Source organism: Ascaphus truei, chromosome 2, assembly GCF_040206685.1.
Source record: "Ascaphus truei isolate aAscTru1 chromosome 2, aAscTru1.hap1, whole genome shotgun sequence".
Lineage (NCBI taxonomy): Eukaryota > Metazoa > Chordata > Amphibia > Anura > Ascaphidae > Ascaphus > Ascaphus truei.
Window position 1 is genome coordinate 1,039,208 of NC_134484.1, and position 17,901 is coordinate 1,057,108.

At 32.6% G+C, this 17,901-nt stretch overlaps 1 protein-coding gene across 1 annotated transcript in view; it reads right to left on the reverse strand.

The window, feature by feature from the left end:
- DGAT1 (diacylglycerol O-acyltransferase 1) overlaps positions 1–17,901 on the reverse strand; it is a 121,256-nt gene that overhangs the window by 26,243 nt on the left and 77,112 nt on the right. The window lies entirely within an intron of this gene.

Consider the following 17,901-nt stretch of genomic DNA (forward strand, 5'->3'; position numbering starts at 1 on the left):
TATATATACACACTCACCCGGAACGTTAATGTATATAATGTTATATTACACTGCTATATATACACACTCACCCGGAGCGTTAATGTATATAATGTTATATTACACTGCTATATATACACACACTCACCCGGAACGTTAATGTATATAATGTTATATTACACTGCTATATACACACTCACCCGGAACGTTAATGTATATAATGTTATATTACACTGCTATATATACACACTCACCCGGAACGTTAATGTATATAATGTTATATTACACTGCTATATATACACACTCACCCGGAACGTTAATGTATATAATGTTATATTACACTGCTATATATACACACTCACCCGGAACGTTAATGTATATAATGTTATATTACACTGCTATATACACACACACACTCACCCGGAACGTTAATGTATATAATGTTATATTACACTGCTATATACACACTCACCCGGAGCGTTAATGTATATAATGTTATATTACACTGCTATATATATACACACACTCACCCGGAACGTTAATGTATATAATGTTATATTACACTGCTATATATACACACACTCATCCGGAACGTTAATGTATATAGTGTTATATTACACTGCTATATATATACACACTCACCCGGAACGTTAATGTATATAATGTTATATTACACTGCTATATATATATACACACTCACCCGGAACGTTAATGTATATAATGTTATATTACACTGCTATATATATATATACACACTCACCCGGAACGTTAATGTATATAATGTTATATTACACTGCTATATATACACACTCACCCGGAACGTTAATGTATATAATGTTATATTACACTGCTATATATACACACTCACCCGGAACGTTAATGTATATAGTGTTATATTACACTGCTATATACACACACTCACCCGGAACGTTAATGTATATAATGTTATATTACACTGCTATATATACACACACTCACCCGGAGCGTTAATGTATATAATGTTATATTACACTGCTATATATACACACACACACTCACCCGGAGCGTTAATGTATATAATGTTATATTACACTGCTATATATATATACACACTCACCCGGAACGTTAATGTATATAATGTTATATTACACTGCTATATATACACACACTCACCCGGAACGTTAATGTATATAATGTTATATTACACTGCTATATATACACACACTCACCCGGAACGTTAATGTATATAATGTTATATTACACTGCTATATATACACACACTCACCCGGAGCGTTAATGTATATAATGTTATATTACACTGCTATATATACACACACTCACCCGGAACGTTAATGTATATAGTGTTATATTACACTGCTATATATACACACACACCCGCAGCGTTAATGTATATAATGTTATATTACACTGCTATATATATACACACTCACCCGGAGCGTTAATGTATATAATGTTATATTACACTGCTATATATATACACACTCACCCGGTACGTTAATGTATATAATGTTATATTACACTGCTATATACACACACTCACCCGGAACGTTAATGTATATAATGTTATATTACACTGCTATATATACACACACTCACCCGGGACGTTAATGTATATAGTGTTATATTACACTGCTATATACACACACACACTCACCCGGAGCGTTAATGTATATAATGTTATATTACACTGCTATATATACACACTCACCCGGAACGTTAATGTATATAATGTTATATTACACTGCTATATATACACACTCACCCGGAGCGTTAATGTATATAATGTTATATTACACTGCTATATATACACACTCACCCGGAACGTTAATGTATATAATGTTATATTACACTGCTATATATATACACACACACTCACCCGGAACGTTAATGTATATAATGTTATATTACACTGCTATATACACACACTCACCCGGAACGTTAATGTATATAATGTTATATTACACTGCTATATATACACACTCACCCGGAACGTTAATGTATATAATGTTATATTACACTGCTATATATATACACACACACTCACCCGGAACGTTAATGTATATAATGTTATATTACACTGCTATATACACACACTCACCCGGAACGTTAATGTATATAATGTTATATTACACTGCTATATATACACACTCACCCGGAACGTTAATGTATATAATGTTATATTACACTGCTATATATATACACACACACTCACCCGGAACGTTAATGTATATAATGTTATATTACACTGCTATATACACACACTCACCCGGAACGTTAATGTATATAATGTTATATTACACTGCTATATATACACACTCACCCGGAACGTTAATGTATATAATGTTATATTACACTGCTATATATACACACACTCACCCGGAACGTTAATGTATATAATGTTATATTACACTGCTATATATATACACTCACCCGGAACGTTAATGTATATAATGTTATATTACACTGCTATATATACACACTCACCCGGAGCGTTAATGTATATAATGTTATATTACACTGCTATATACACACTCACCCGGAACGTTAATGTATATAATGTTATATTACACTGCTATATATATACACACTCACCCGGAACGTTAATGTATATAATGTTATATTACACTGCTATATATACACACACTCACCCGGAACGTTAATGTATATAATGTTATATTACACTGCTATATATACACACTCACCCGGAGCGTTAATGTATATAGTGTTATATTACACTGCTATATATATATACACACTCACCCGGAACGTTAATGTATATAATGTTATATTACACTGCTATATACACACACACTCACCCGGAGCGTTAATGTATATAATGTTATATTACACTGCTATATATACACACTCACCCGGAGCGTTAATGTATATAATGTTATATTACACTGCTATATATACACACACTCACCCGGAACGTTAATGTATATAATGTTATATTACACTGCTATATACACACACTCACCCGGAACGTTAATGTATATAATGTTATATTACACTGCTATATATACACACACTCACCCGGAACGTTAATGTATATAATGTTATATTACACTGCTATATACACACACTCACCCGGAACGTTAATGTATATAATGTTATATTACACTGCTATATATATATATACACACACACTCACCCGGAACGTTAATGTATATAATGTTATATTACACTGCTATATACACACACTCACCCGGAACGTTAATGTATATAATGTTATATTACACTGCTATATATATACACACACCCGGAACGTTAATGTATATAATGTTATATTACACTGCTATATACACACACTCACCCGGAACGTTAATGTATATAATGTTATATTACACTGCTATATACACACACTCACCCGGAACGTTAATGTATATAGTGTTATATTACACTGCTATATACACACACACTCACCCGGAACGTTAATGTATATAATGTTATATTACACTGCTATATACACACACTCACCCGGAGCGTTAATGTATATAATGTTATATTACACTGCTATATATACACACACTCACCCGGAGCGTTAATGTATATAATGTTATATTACACTGCTATATATACACACTCACCCGGAACGTTAATGTATATAATGTTATATTACACTGCTATATATACACACTCACCCGGAACGTTAATGTATATAGTGTTATATTACACTGCTATATATACACACACACTCACCCGGAACGTATATGTATATAATGTTATATTACACTGCTATATATACACACACACACCCGGAGCGTTAATGTATATAATGTTATATTACACTGCTATATATACACACTCACCCGGAACGTTAATGTATATAATGTTATATTACACTGCTATATATACACACACTCACCCGGAGCGTTAATGTATATAATGTTATATTACACTGCTATATATATACACACACACCCGGAACGTTAATGTATATAATATTATATTACACTGCTATATACACACACTCACCCGGAGCGTTAATGTATATAATGTTATATTACACTGCTATATATATACACACTCACCCGGAACGTTAATGTATATAATGTTATATTACACTGCTATATACACACACACACCCGGAGCGTTAATGTATATAATGTTATATTACACTGCTATATACACACACTCACCCGGAGCGTTAATGTATATAATGTTATATTACACTGCTATATACACACACTCACCCGGAACGTTAATGTATATAATGTTATATTACACTGCTATATATACACACACTCACCCGGAACGTTAATGTATATAATGTTATATTACACTGCTATATATACACACACTCACCCGGAACGTTAATGTATATAATGTTATATTACACTGCTATATATACACTCACCCGGAGCGTTAATGTATATAATGTTATATTACACTGCTATATACACACACTCACCCGGAACGTTAATCTATATAATGTTATATTACACTGCTATATATATATATATACACTCACCCGGAACGTTAATGTATATAATGTTATATTACACTGCTATATATATACACACTCACCCGGAGCGTTAATGTATATAATGTTATATTACACTGCTATATATACACACACTCACCCGGAACGTTAATGTATATAATGTTATATTACACTGCTATATATACACACTCACCCGGAACGTTAATGTATATAATGTTATATTACACTGCTATATATACACACTCACCCGGAGCGTTAATGTATATAATGTTATATTACACTGCTATATATACACACACTCACCCGGAACGTTAATGTATATAATGTTATATTACACTGCTATATACACACTCACCCGGAACGTTAATATATATAATGTTATATTACACTGCTATATATACACACTCACCCGGAACGTTAATGTATATAATGTTATATTACACTGCTATATATACACACTCACCCGGAACGTTAATGTATATAATGTTATATTACACTGCTATATATACACACTCACCCGGAACGTTAATGTATATAATGTTATATTACACTGCTATATACACACACACTCACCCGGAACGTTAATGTATATAATGTTATATTACACTGCTATATATACACACTCACCCGGAGCGTTAATGTATATAATGTTATATTACACTGCTATATACACACACTCACCCGGAGCGTTAATGTATATAATGTTATATTACACTGCTATATACACACACTCACCCGGAACGTTAATGTATATAATGTTATATTACACTGCTATATACACACTCACCTGGAGCGTTAATGTATATAATGTTATATTACACTGCTATATATATACACACTCACCCGGAACGTTAATGTATATAATGTTATATTACACTGCTATATATACACACACTCACCCGGAACGTTAATGTATATAATGTTATATTACACTGCTATATACACACACACTCACCCGGAGCGTTAATGTATATAATGTTATATTACACTGCTATATATACACACACACTCACCCGGAGCGTTAATGTATATAATGTTATATTACACTGCTATATACACACACTCACCCGGAACGTTAATGTATATAATGTTATATTACACTGCTATATATACACACTCACCCGGAATGTTAATGTATATAATATTATATTACACTGCTATATATACACACTCACCCGGAATGTTAATGTATATAGTGTTATATTACACTGCTATATATACACACACTCACCCGGAGCGTTAATGTATATAATGTTATATTACACTGCTATATACACACACTCACCCGGAACGTTAATGTATATAATGTTATATTACACTGCAATATATACACACACTCACCCGGAACGTTAATGTATATAATGTTATATTACACTGCTATATACACACACACTCACCCGGAGCGTTAATGTATATAATGTTATATTACACTGCTATATATACACACTCACCCGGAACGTTAATGTATATAATGTTATATTACACTGCTATATACACACACTCACCCGGAGCGTTAATGTATATAGTGTTATATTACACTGCTATATATACACACACTCACCCGGAACGTTAATGTATATAATGTTATATTACACTGCTATATACACACACTCACCCGGAGCGTTAATGTATATAATGTTATATTACACTGCTATATATACACACTCACCCGGAACGTTAATGTATATAATGTTATATTACACTGCTATATATACACTCACCCGGAGCGTTAATGTATATAATGTTATATTACACTGCTATATACACACACTCACCCGGAGCGTTAATGTATATAATGTTATATTACACTGCTATATATACACACACACTCACCCGGAGCGTTAATGTATATAATGTTATATTACACTGCTATATACACACACTCACCCGGAGCGTTAATGTATATAATGTTATATTACACTGCTATATACACACACTCACCCGGAGCGTTAATGTATATAATGTTATATTACACTGCTATATATACACACACACACTCACCCGGAACATTAATGTATATAATGTTATATTACACTGCTATATATACACACACTCACCCGGAGCGTTAATGTATATAATGTTATATTACACTGCTATATATACACACTCACCCGGAGCGTTAATGTATATAATGTTATATTACACTGCTATATATACACACACACTCACCCGGAACGTTAATGTATATAATGTTATATTACACTGCTATATATACACACACACTCACCCGGAACGTTAATGTATATAATGTTATATTACACTGCTATATATACACACACTCACCCGGAACGTTAATGTATATAATGTTATATTACACTGCTATATACACACACACTCACCCGGAACGTTAATGTATATAATGTTATATTACACTGCTATATATACACACACTCACCCGGAACGTTAATGTATATAATGTTATATTACACAGCTATATACACACACACTCACCCGGAACGTTAATGTATATAATGTTATATTACACTGCTATATATACACACTCACCCGGAACGTTAATGTATATAATGTTATATTACACTGCTATATATATACACACTCACCCGGAACGTTAATGTATATAGTGTTATATTACACTGCTATATATATATAAACACTCACCCGGAGCGTTAATGTATATAATGTTATATTACACTGCTATATATACACACACTCACCCGGAACGTTAATGTATATAATGTTATATTACACTGCTATATATATACACACACACTCACCCGGAACGTTAATGTATATAATGTTATATTACACTGCTATATACACACACACTCACCCGGAACGTTAATGTATATAATGTTATATTACACTGCTATATATATACACACTCACCCGGAACGTTAATGTATATAATGTTATATTACACTGCTATATATACACACACTCACCCGGAGCGTTAATGTATATAATGTTATATTACACTGCTATATACACACACACACACCCGGAACGTTAATGTATATAATGTTATATTACACTGCTATATACACACACTCACCCGGAGCGTTAATGTATATAATGTTATATTACACTGCTATATACACACACTCACCCGGAGCGTTAATGTATATAATGTTATATTACACTGCTATATATACACACTCACCCGGAGCGTTAATTTATATAATGTTATATTACACTGCTATATATACACACTCACCCGGAACGTTAATGTATATAGTGTTATATTACACTGCTATATATACACACACTCACCCGGAGCGTTAATGTATATAATGTTATATTACACTGCTATATATACACACACACTCACCCGGAACGTTAATGTATATAATGTTATATTACACTGCTATATATACACACACTCACCCGGAACGTTAATGTATATAATGTTATATTACACTGCTATATATACACACTCACCCGGAGCGTTAATGTATATAATGTTATATTACACTGCTATATATACACACACACTCACCCGGAACGTTAATGTATATAATGTTATATTACACTGCTATATATACACACACTCACCCGGAACGTTAATGTATATAATGTTATATTACACTGCTATATATACACACTCACCCGGAGTGTTAATGTATATAATGTTATATTACACTGCTATATATACACACTCACCCGGAGCGTTAATGTATATAATGTTATATTACACTGCTATATATATACACACTCACCCGGAACGTTAATGTATATAATGTTATATTACACTGCTATATATACACACACTCACCCGGAACGTTAATGTATATAATGTTATATTACACTGCTATATACACACACTCACCCGGAACGTTAATGTATATAATGTTATATTACACTGCTATATATATATATACACACTCACCCGGAACGTTAATGTATATAGTGTTATATTACACTGCTATATATACACACACTCACCCGGAACGTTAATGTATATAGTGTTATATTACACTGCTATATATACACACACTCACCCGGAACGTTAATGTATATAATGTTATATTACACTGCTATATATATACACTCACCCGGAACGTTAATGTATATAATGTTATATTACACTGCTATATATATATATACACACTCACCCGGAACGTTAATGTATATAATGTTATATTACACTGCTATATATACACACTCACCCGGAGCGTTAATGTATATAGTGTTATATTACACTGCTATATATACACACACTCACCCGGAACGTTAATGTATATAATGTTATATTACACTGCTATATATACACACTCACCCGGAACGTTAATGTATATAATGTTATATTACACTGCTATATATACACACACTCACCCGGAGCGTTAATGTATATAATGTTATATTACACTGCTATATATATACACACTCACCCGGAACGTTAATGTATATAATGTTATATTACACTGCTATATACACACACACCCGGAGCGTTAATGTATATAATGTTATATTACACTGCTATATATATACACACTCACCCGGAACGTTAATGTATATAATGTTATATTACACTGCTATATACACACACACCCGGAACGTTAATGTATATAATGTTATATTACACTGCTATATATATATACACACACTCACCCGGAACGTTAATGTATATAATGTTATATTACACTGCTATATACACACTCACCCGGAACGTTAATGTATATAATGTTATATTACACTGCTATATATACACACTCACCCGGAGCGTTAATGTATATAATGTTATATTACACTGCTATATATACACACTCACCCGGAGCGTTAATGTATATAATGTTATATTACACTGCTATATATATATACACACTCACCCGGAGCGTTAATGTATATAATGTTATATTACACTGCTATATATACACACACTCACCCGGAACGTTAATGTATATAATGTTATATTACACTGCTATATATACACACACTCACCCGGAATGTTAATGTATATAATGTTATATTACACTGCTATATATATACACACACTCACCCGGAGCGTTAATGTATATAATGTTATATTACACTGCTATATACACACACTCACCCGGAGCGTTAATGTATATAATGTTATATTACACTGCTATATATACACACACACCCGGAACGTTAATGTATATAATGTTATATTACACTGCTATATATACACACACTCACCCGGAACGTTAATGTATATAGTGTTATATTACACTGCTATATATACACACACTCACCCGGAGTGTTAATGTATATAATGTTATATTACACTGCTATATATATACACACACTCACCCGGAGTGTTAATGTATATAATGTTATATTACACTGCTATATATATACACACACTCACCCGGAACGTTAATGTATATAATGTTATATTACACTGCTATATATACACACACTCACCCGGAACGTTAATGTATATAATGTTATATTACACTGCTATATATACACACTCACCCGGAGCGTTAATGTATATAGTGTTATATTACACTGCTATATACACACACACTCACCCGGAACGTTAATGTATATAATGTTATATTACACTGCTATATATACACACACTCACCCGGAGTGTTAATGTATATAATGTTATATTACACTGCTATATATATACACACACTCACCCGGAGTGTTAATGTATATAATGTTATATTACACTGCTATATATACACACACTCACCCGGAACGTTAATGTATATAATGTTATATTACACTGCTATATACACACACACACACCCGGAACGTTAATGTATATAATGTTATATTACACTGCTATATATATACACACACTCACCCGGAACGTTAATGTATATAATGTTATATTACACTGCTATATACACACACTCACCCGGAACGTTAATGTATATAGTGTTATATTACACTGCTATATATACACACACTCACCCGGAACGTTAATGTATATAATGTTATATTACACTGCTATATATATACACACACTCACCCGGAACGTTAATGTATATAATGTTATATTACACTGCTATATATACACACACACTCACCCGGAACGTTAATGTATATAATGTTATATTACACTGCTATATATACACACTCACCCGGAACGTTAATGTATATAATGTTATATTACACTGCTATATATACACACACTCACCCGGAACGTTAATGTATATAATGTTATATTACACTGCTATATATACACACTCACCCGGAACGTTAATGTATATAATGTTATATTACACTGCTATATATACACACTCACCCGGAACGTTAATGTATATAATGTTATATTACACTGCTATATATACACACTCACCCGGAACGTTAATGTATATAATGTTATATTACACTGCTATATATACACACTCACCCGGAACGTTAATGTATATAATGTTATATTACACTGCTATATATACACACTCACCCGGAACGTTAATGTATATAATGTTATATTACACTGCTATATATACACACACTCACCCGGAACGTTAATGTATATAATGTTATATTACACTGCTATATATACACACTCACCCGGAACGTTAATGTATATAATGTTATATTACACTGCTATATATACACACACACCCGGAGCGTTAATGTATATAATGTTATATTACACTGCTATATACACACTCACCCGGAACGTTAATGTATATAATGTTATATTACACTGCTATATATATACACACTCACCCGGAGTGTTAATGTATATAATGTTATATTACACTGCTATATACACACACACCCGGAACGTTAATGTATATAATGTTATATTACACTGCTATATATACACACTCACCCGGAACGTTAATGTATATAATGTTATATTACACTGCTATATATACACACACTCACCCGGAACGTTAATGTATATAGTGTTATATTACACTGCTATATATACACACTCACCCGGAACGTTAATGTATATAATGTTATATTACACTGCTATATATATATATACACACACACTCACCCGGAACGTTAATGTATATAATGTTATATTAATCTGCTATATATATACACACAACCCCGGAACGTTAATGTATATAATGTTATATTACACTGCTATATATACACACACTCACCCGGAGCGTTAATGTATATAGTGTTATATTACACTGCTATATATACACACTCACCCGGAACGTTAATGTATATAATGTTATATTACACTGCTATACATACACACACTCACCCGGAACGTTAATGTATATAATGTTATATTACACTGCTATATATACACACACTCACCCGGAACGTTAATGTATATAATGTTATATTACACTGCTATATATATACACTCACCCGGAGCGTTAATGTATATAATGTTATATTACACTGCTATATATACACACTCACCCGGAACGTTAATGTATATAATGTTATATTACACTGCTATATACACACACACTCACCCGGAGCGTTAATGTATATAATGTTATATTACACTGCTATATATACACACACACTCACCCGGAACGTTAATGTATATAATGTTATATTACACTGCTATACATACACACACCCGGAGCGTTAATGTATATAATGTTATATTACACTGCTATATATACACACTCACCCGGAACGTTAATGTATATAATGTTATATTACACTGCTATATACACACACACACTCACCCGGAGCGTTAATGTATATAATGTTATATTACACTGCTATATATACACACTCACCCGGAACGTTAATGTATATAATGTTATATTACACTGCTATATATACATACACACACCCGGAGCGTTAATGTATATAATGTTATATTACACTGCTATATATACACACACACACCCGGAACGTTAATGTATATAATGTTATATTACACTGCTATATACACACTCACCCGGAGCGTTAATGTATATAATGTTATATTACACTGCTATATATACACACACTCACCCGGAGCGTTAATGTATATAATGTTATATTACACTGCTATATATATATATACACACACTCACCCGGAACGTTAATGTATATAATGTTATATTACACTGCTATATACACACACACTCACCCGGAGCGTTAATGTATATAATGTTATATTACACTGCTATATATACACACTCACCCGGAGCGTTAATGTATATAATGTTATATTACACTGCTATATATATATACACACACACTCACCCGGAACGTTAATGTATATAATGTTATATTACACTGCTATATATATACACACTCAACCGGAGCGTTAATGTATATAATGTTATATTACACTGCTATATACACACACACCCGGAACGTTAATGTATATAATGTTATATTACACTGCTATATATATATACACACACTCACCCGGAGCGTTAATGTATATAATGTTATATTACACTGCTATATATACACACTCACCCGGAACGTTAATGTATATAATGTTATATTACACTGCTATATATACACACACTCACCCGGAACGTTAATGTATATAATGTTATATTACACTGCTATATATACACACACTCACCCGGAACGTTAATGTATATAATGTTATATTACACTGCTATATATACACACTCACCCGGAACGTTAATGTATATAATGTTATATTACACTGCTATATATACACACTCACCCGGAGCGTTAATGTATATAATGTTATATTACACTGCTATATATACACACACTCACCCGGAACGTTAATGTATATAATGTTATATTACACTGCTATATATACACACACTCACCCGGAACGTTAATGTATATAATGTTATATTACACTGCTATATACACACACTCACCCGGAACGTTAATGTATATAATGTTATATTACACTGCTATATACACACTCACCCGGAGCGTTAATGTATATAGTGTTATATTACACTGCTATATATACACACACTCACCCGGAGCGTTAATGTATATAATGTTATATTACACTGCTATATATATACACACTCACCCGGAACGTTAATGTATATAATGTTATATCACACTGCTATATATACACACACTCACCCGGAACGTTAATGTATATAATGTTATATTACACTGCTATATATACACACTCACCCGGAACGTTAATGTATATAATGTTATATTACACTGCTATATATATACACACACACTCACCCGGAACGTTAATGTATATAGTGTTATATTACACTGCTATATATACACACACACACCCGGAGCGTTAATGTATATAGTGTTATATTACACTGCTATATACACACTCACCCGGAACGTTAATGTATATAATGTTATATTACACTGCTATATATACACACACTCACCCGGAACGTTAATGTATATAATGTTATATTACACTGCTATATATACACACACTCACCCGGAACGTTAATGTATATAATGTTATATTACACTGCTATATATATATATATATATATACACACTCACCCGGAACGTTAATGTATATAATGTTATATTACACTGCTATATATACACACTAACCCGGAGCGTTAATGTATATAATGTTATATTACACTGCTATATATACACACACTCACCCGGAACGTTAATGTATATAATGTTATATTACACTGCTATATATACACACTCACCCGGAGCGTTAATGTATATAATGTTATATTACACTGCTATATATACACACTCACCCGGAGCGTTAATGTATATAATGTTATATTACACTGCTATATATACACACACTCACCCGGAACGTTAATGTATATAATGTTATATTACACTGCTATATATACACACACTCACCCGGAACGTTAATGTATATAATGTTATATTACACTGCTATATATACACACTCACCCGGAACGTTAATGTATATAATGTTATATTACACTGCTATATATACACACTCACCCGGAGCGTTAATGTATATAATGTTATATTACACTGCTATATATACACACACTCACCCGGAGCGTTAATGTATATAGTGTTATATTACACTGCTATATATACACACACTCACCCGGAGCGTTAATGTATATAATGTTATATTACACTGCTATATATACACACACTCACCCGGAGCGTTAATGTATATAATGTTATATTACACTGCTATATATACACACACTCACCCGGAGCGTTAATGTATATAATGTTATATTACACTGCTATATATACACACACTCACCCGGAGCGTTAATGTATATAATGTTATATTACACTGCTATATATACACACACTCAAACGGAGCGTTAATGTATATAATGTTATATTACACTGCTATATATATACACACTCACCCGGAACGTTAATGTATATAATGTTATATCACACTGCTATATATACACACACTCACCCGGAACGTTAATGTATATAATGTTATATTACACTGCTATATACACACTCACCCGGAACGTTAATGTATATAATGTTATATTACACTGCTATATATACACACACTCACCCGGAACGTTAATGTATATAATGTTATATTACACTGCTATATATACACACACTCACCCGGAGCGTTAATGTATATAGTGTTATATTACACTGCTATATATACACACTCACCCGGAACGTTAATGTATATAATGTTATATTACACTGCTATATATACACACACACACTCACCCGGAGCGTTAATGTATATAATGTTATATTACACTGCTATATATACACACTCACCCGGAGCGTTAATGTATATAATGTTATATTACACTGCTATATATACACACTCACCCGGAACGTTAATGTATATAATGTTATATTACACTGATATATACACACACTCACCCGGAGCGTTAATGTATATAGTGTTATATTACACTGCTATATATACACACTCACCCGGAACGTTAATGTATATAATGTTATATTACACTGCTATATATACACACACACACACTCACCCGGAGCGTTAATGTATATAATGTTATATTACACTGCTATATATACACACTCACCCGGAGCGTTAATGTATATAATGTTATATTACACTGCTATATATACACACTCACCCGGAACGTTAATGTATATAATGTTATATTACACTGCTATATATACACACTCACCCGGAGCGTTAATGTATATAATGTTATATTACACTGCTATATATACACACACTCACCCGGAGCGTTAATGTATATAGTATTATATTACACTGCTATATATACACACACTCACCCGGAGCGTTAATGTATATAATGTTATATTACACTGCTATATATACACACACTCACCCGGAGCGTTAATGTATATAATGTTATATTACACTGCTATATATACACACACTCACCCGGAGCGTTAATGTATATAATGTTATATTACACTGCTATATATACACACACTCACCCGGAGCGTTAATGTATATAATGTTATATTACACTGCTATATATACACACACTCAAACGGAGCGTTAATGTATATAATGTTATATTACACTGCTATATATATACACACTCACCCGGAACGTTAATGTATATAATGTTATATCACACTGCTATATATACACACACTCACCCGGAACGTTAATGTATATAATGTTATATTACACTGCTATATACACACTCACCCGGAACGTTAATGTATATAATGTTATATTACACTGCTATATATACACACACTCACCCGGAACGTTAATGTATATAATGTTATATTACACTGCTATATATACACACACTCACCCGGAGCGTTAATGTATATAGTGTTATATTACACTGCTATATATACACACTCACCCGGAACGTTAATGTATATAATGTTATATTACACTGCTATATATACACACACACACTCACCCGGAGCGTTAATGTATATAATGTTATATTACACTGCTATATATACACACTCACCCGGAGCGTTAATGTATATAATGTTATATTACACTGCTATATATACACACTCACCCGGAACGTTAATGTATATAATGTTATATTACACTGATATATACACACACTCACCCGGAGCGTTAATGTATATAGTGTTATATTACACTGCTATATATACACACTCACCCGGAACGTTAATGTATATAATGTTATATTACACTGCTATATATACACACACACACACTCACCCGGAGCGTTAATGTATATAATGTTATATTACACTGCTATATATACACACTCACCCGGAGCGTTAATGTATATAATGTTATATTACACTGCTATATATACACACTCACCCGGAACGTTAATGTATATAATGTTATATTACACTGCTATATACACACACTCACCCGGAACGTTAATGTATATAATGTTATATTACACTGCTATATATACACACTCACCCGGAGCGTTAATGTATATAATGTTATATTACACTGCTATATATACACACTCACCCGGAACGTTAATGTATATAATGTTATATTACACTGCTATATATACACACTCACCCGGAGCGTTAATGTATATAATGTTATATTACACTGCTATATACACACACCCACCCGGAGCGTTAATGTATATAATGTTATATTACACTGCTATATATACACACATTCACCCGGAACGTTAATGTATATAATGTTATATTACACTGCTATATATACACACACTCACCCGGAGCGTTAATGTATATAATGTTATATTACACTGCTATATATACACACACACTCACCCGGAACGATAATGTATATAATGTTATATTACACTGCTATATACACACTCACCCGGAACGTTAATGTATATAATGTTATATTACACTGCTATATACACACTCACCCGGAACGTTAATGTATATAATGTTATATTACACTGCTATATATACACACACTCACCCGGAACGTTAATGTATATAATGTTATATTACACTGCTATATATACACTCACCCGGAACGTTAATGTATATAATGTTATATTACACTGCTATATACACACACTCACCCGGAACGTTAATGTATATAATGTTATATTACACTGCTATATATACACACTCACCCGGAACGTTAATGTATATAATGTTATATTACACTGCTATATATACACACTCACCCGGAGCGTTAATGTATATAATGTTATATTACACTGCTATATATACACACTCACCCGGAACGTTAATGTATATAATGTTATATTACACTGCTATATACACACACTCACCCGTAGCGTTAATGTATATAATGTTATATTACACTGCTATATACACACACACTCACCCGGAGCGTTAATGTATATAATGTTATATTACACTGCTATATACACACACTCACCCGGAACGTTAATGTATATAATGTTATATTACACTGCTATATACACACACTCACCCGGAGCGTTAATGTATATAATGTTATATTACACTGCTATATATACACACACTCACCCGGAACGTTAATGTATATAGTGTTATATTACACTGCTATATATACACACACTCACCCGGAGCGTTAATGTATATAATGTTATATTACACTGCTATATATACACACTCACCCGGAACGTTAATGTATATAATGTTATATTACACTGCTATATATACACACACTCACCCGGAACGTTAATGTATATAATGTTATATTACACTGCTATATATATATATACACACTCACCCGGAACGTTAATGTATATAATGTTATATTACACTGCTATATATATATACACACTCACCCGGAACGTTAATGTATATAATGTTATATT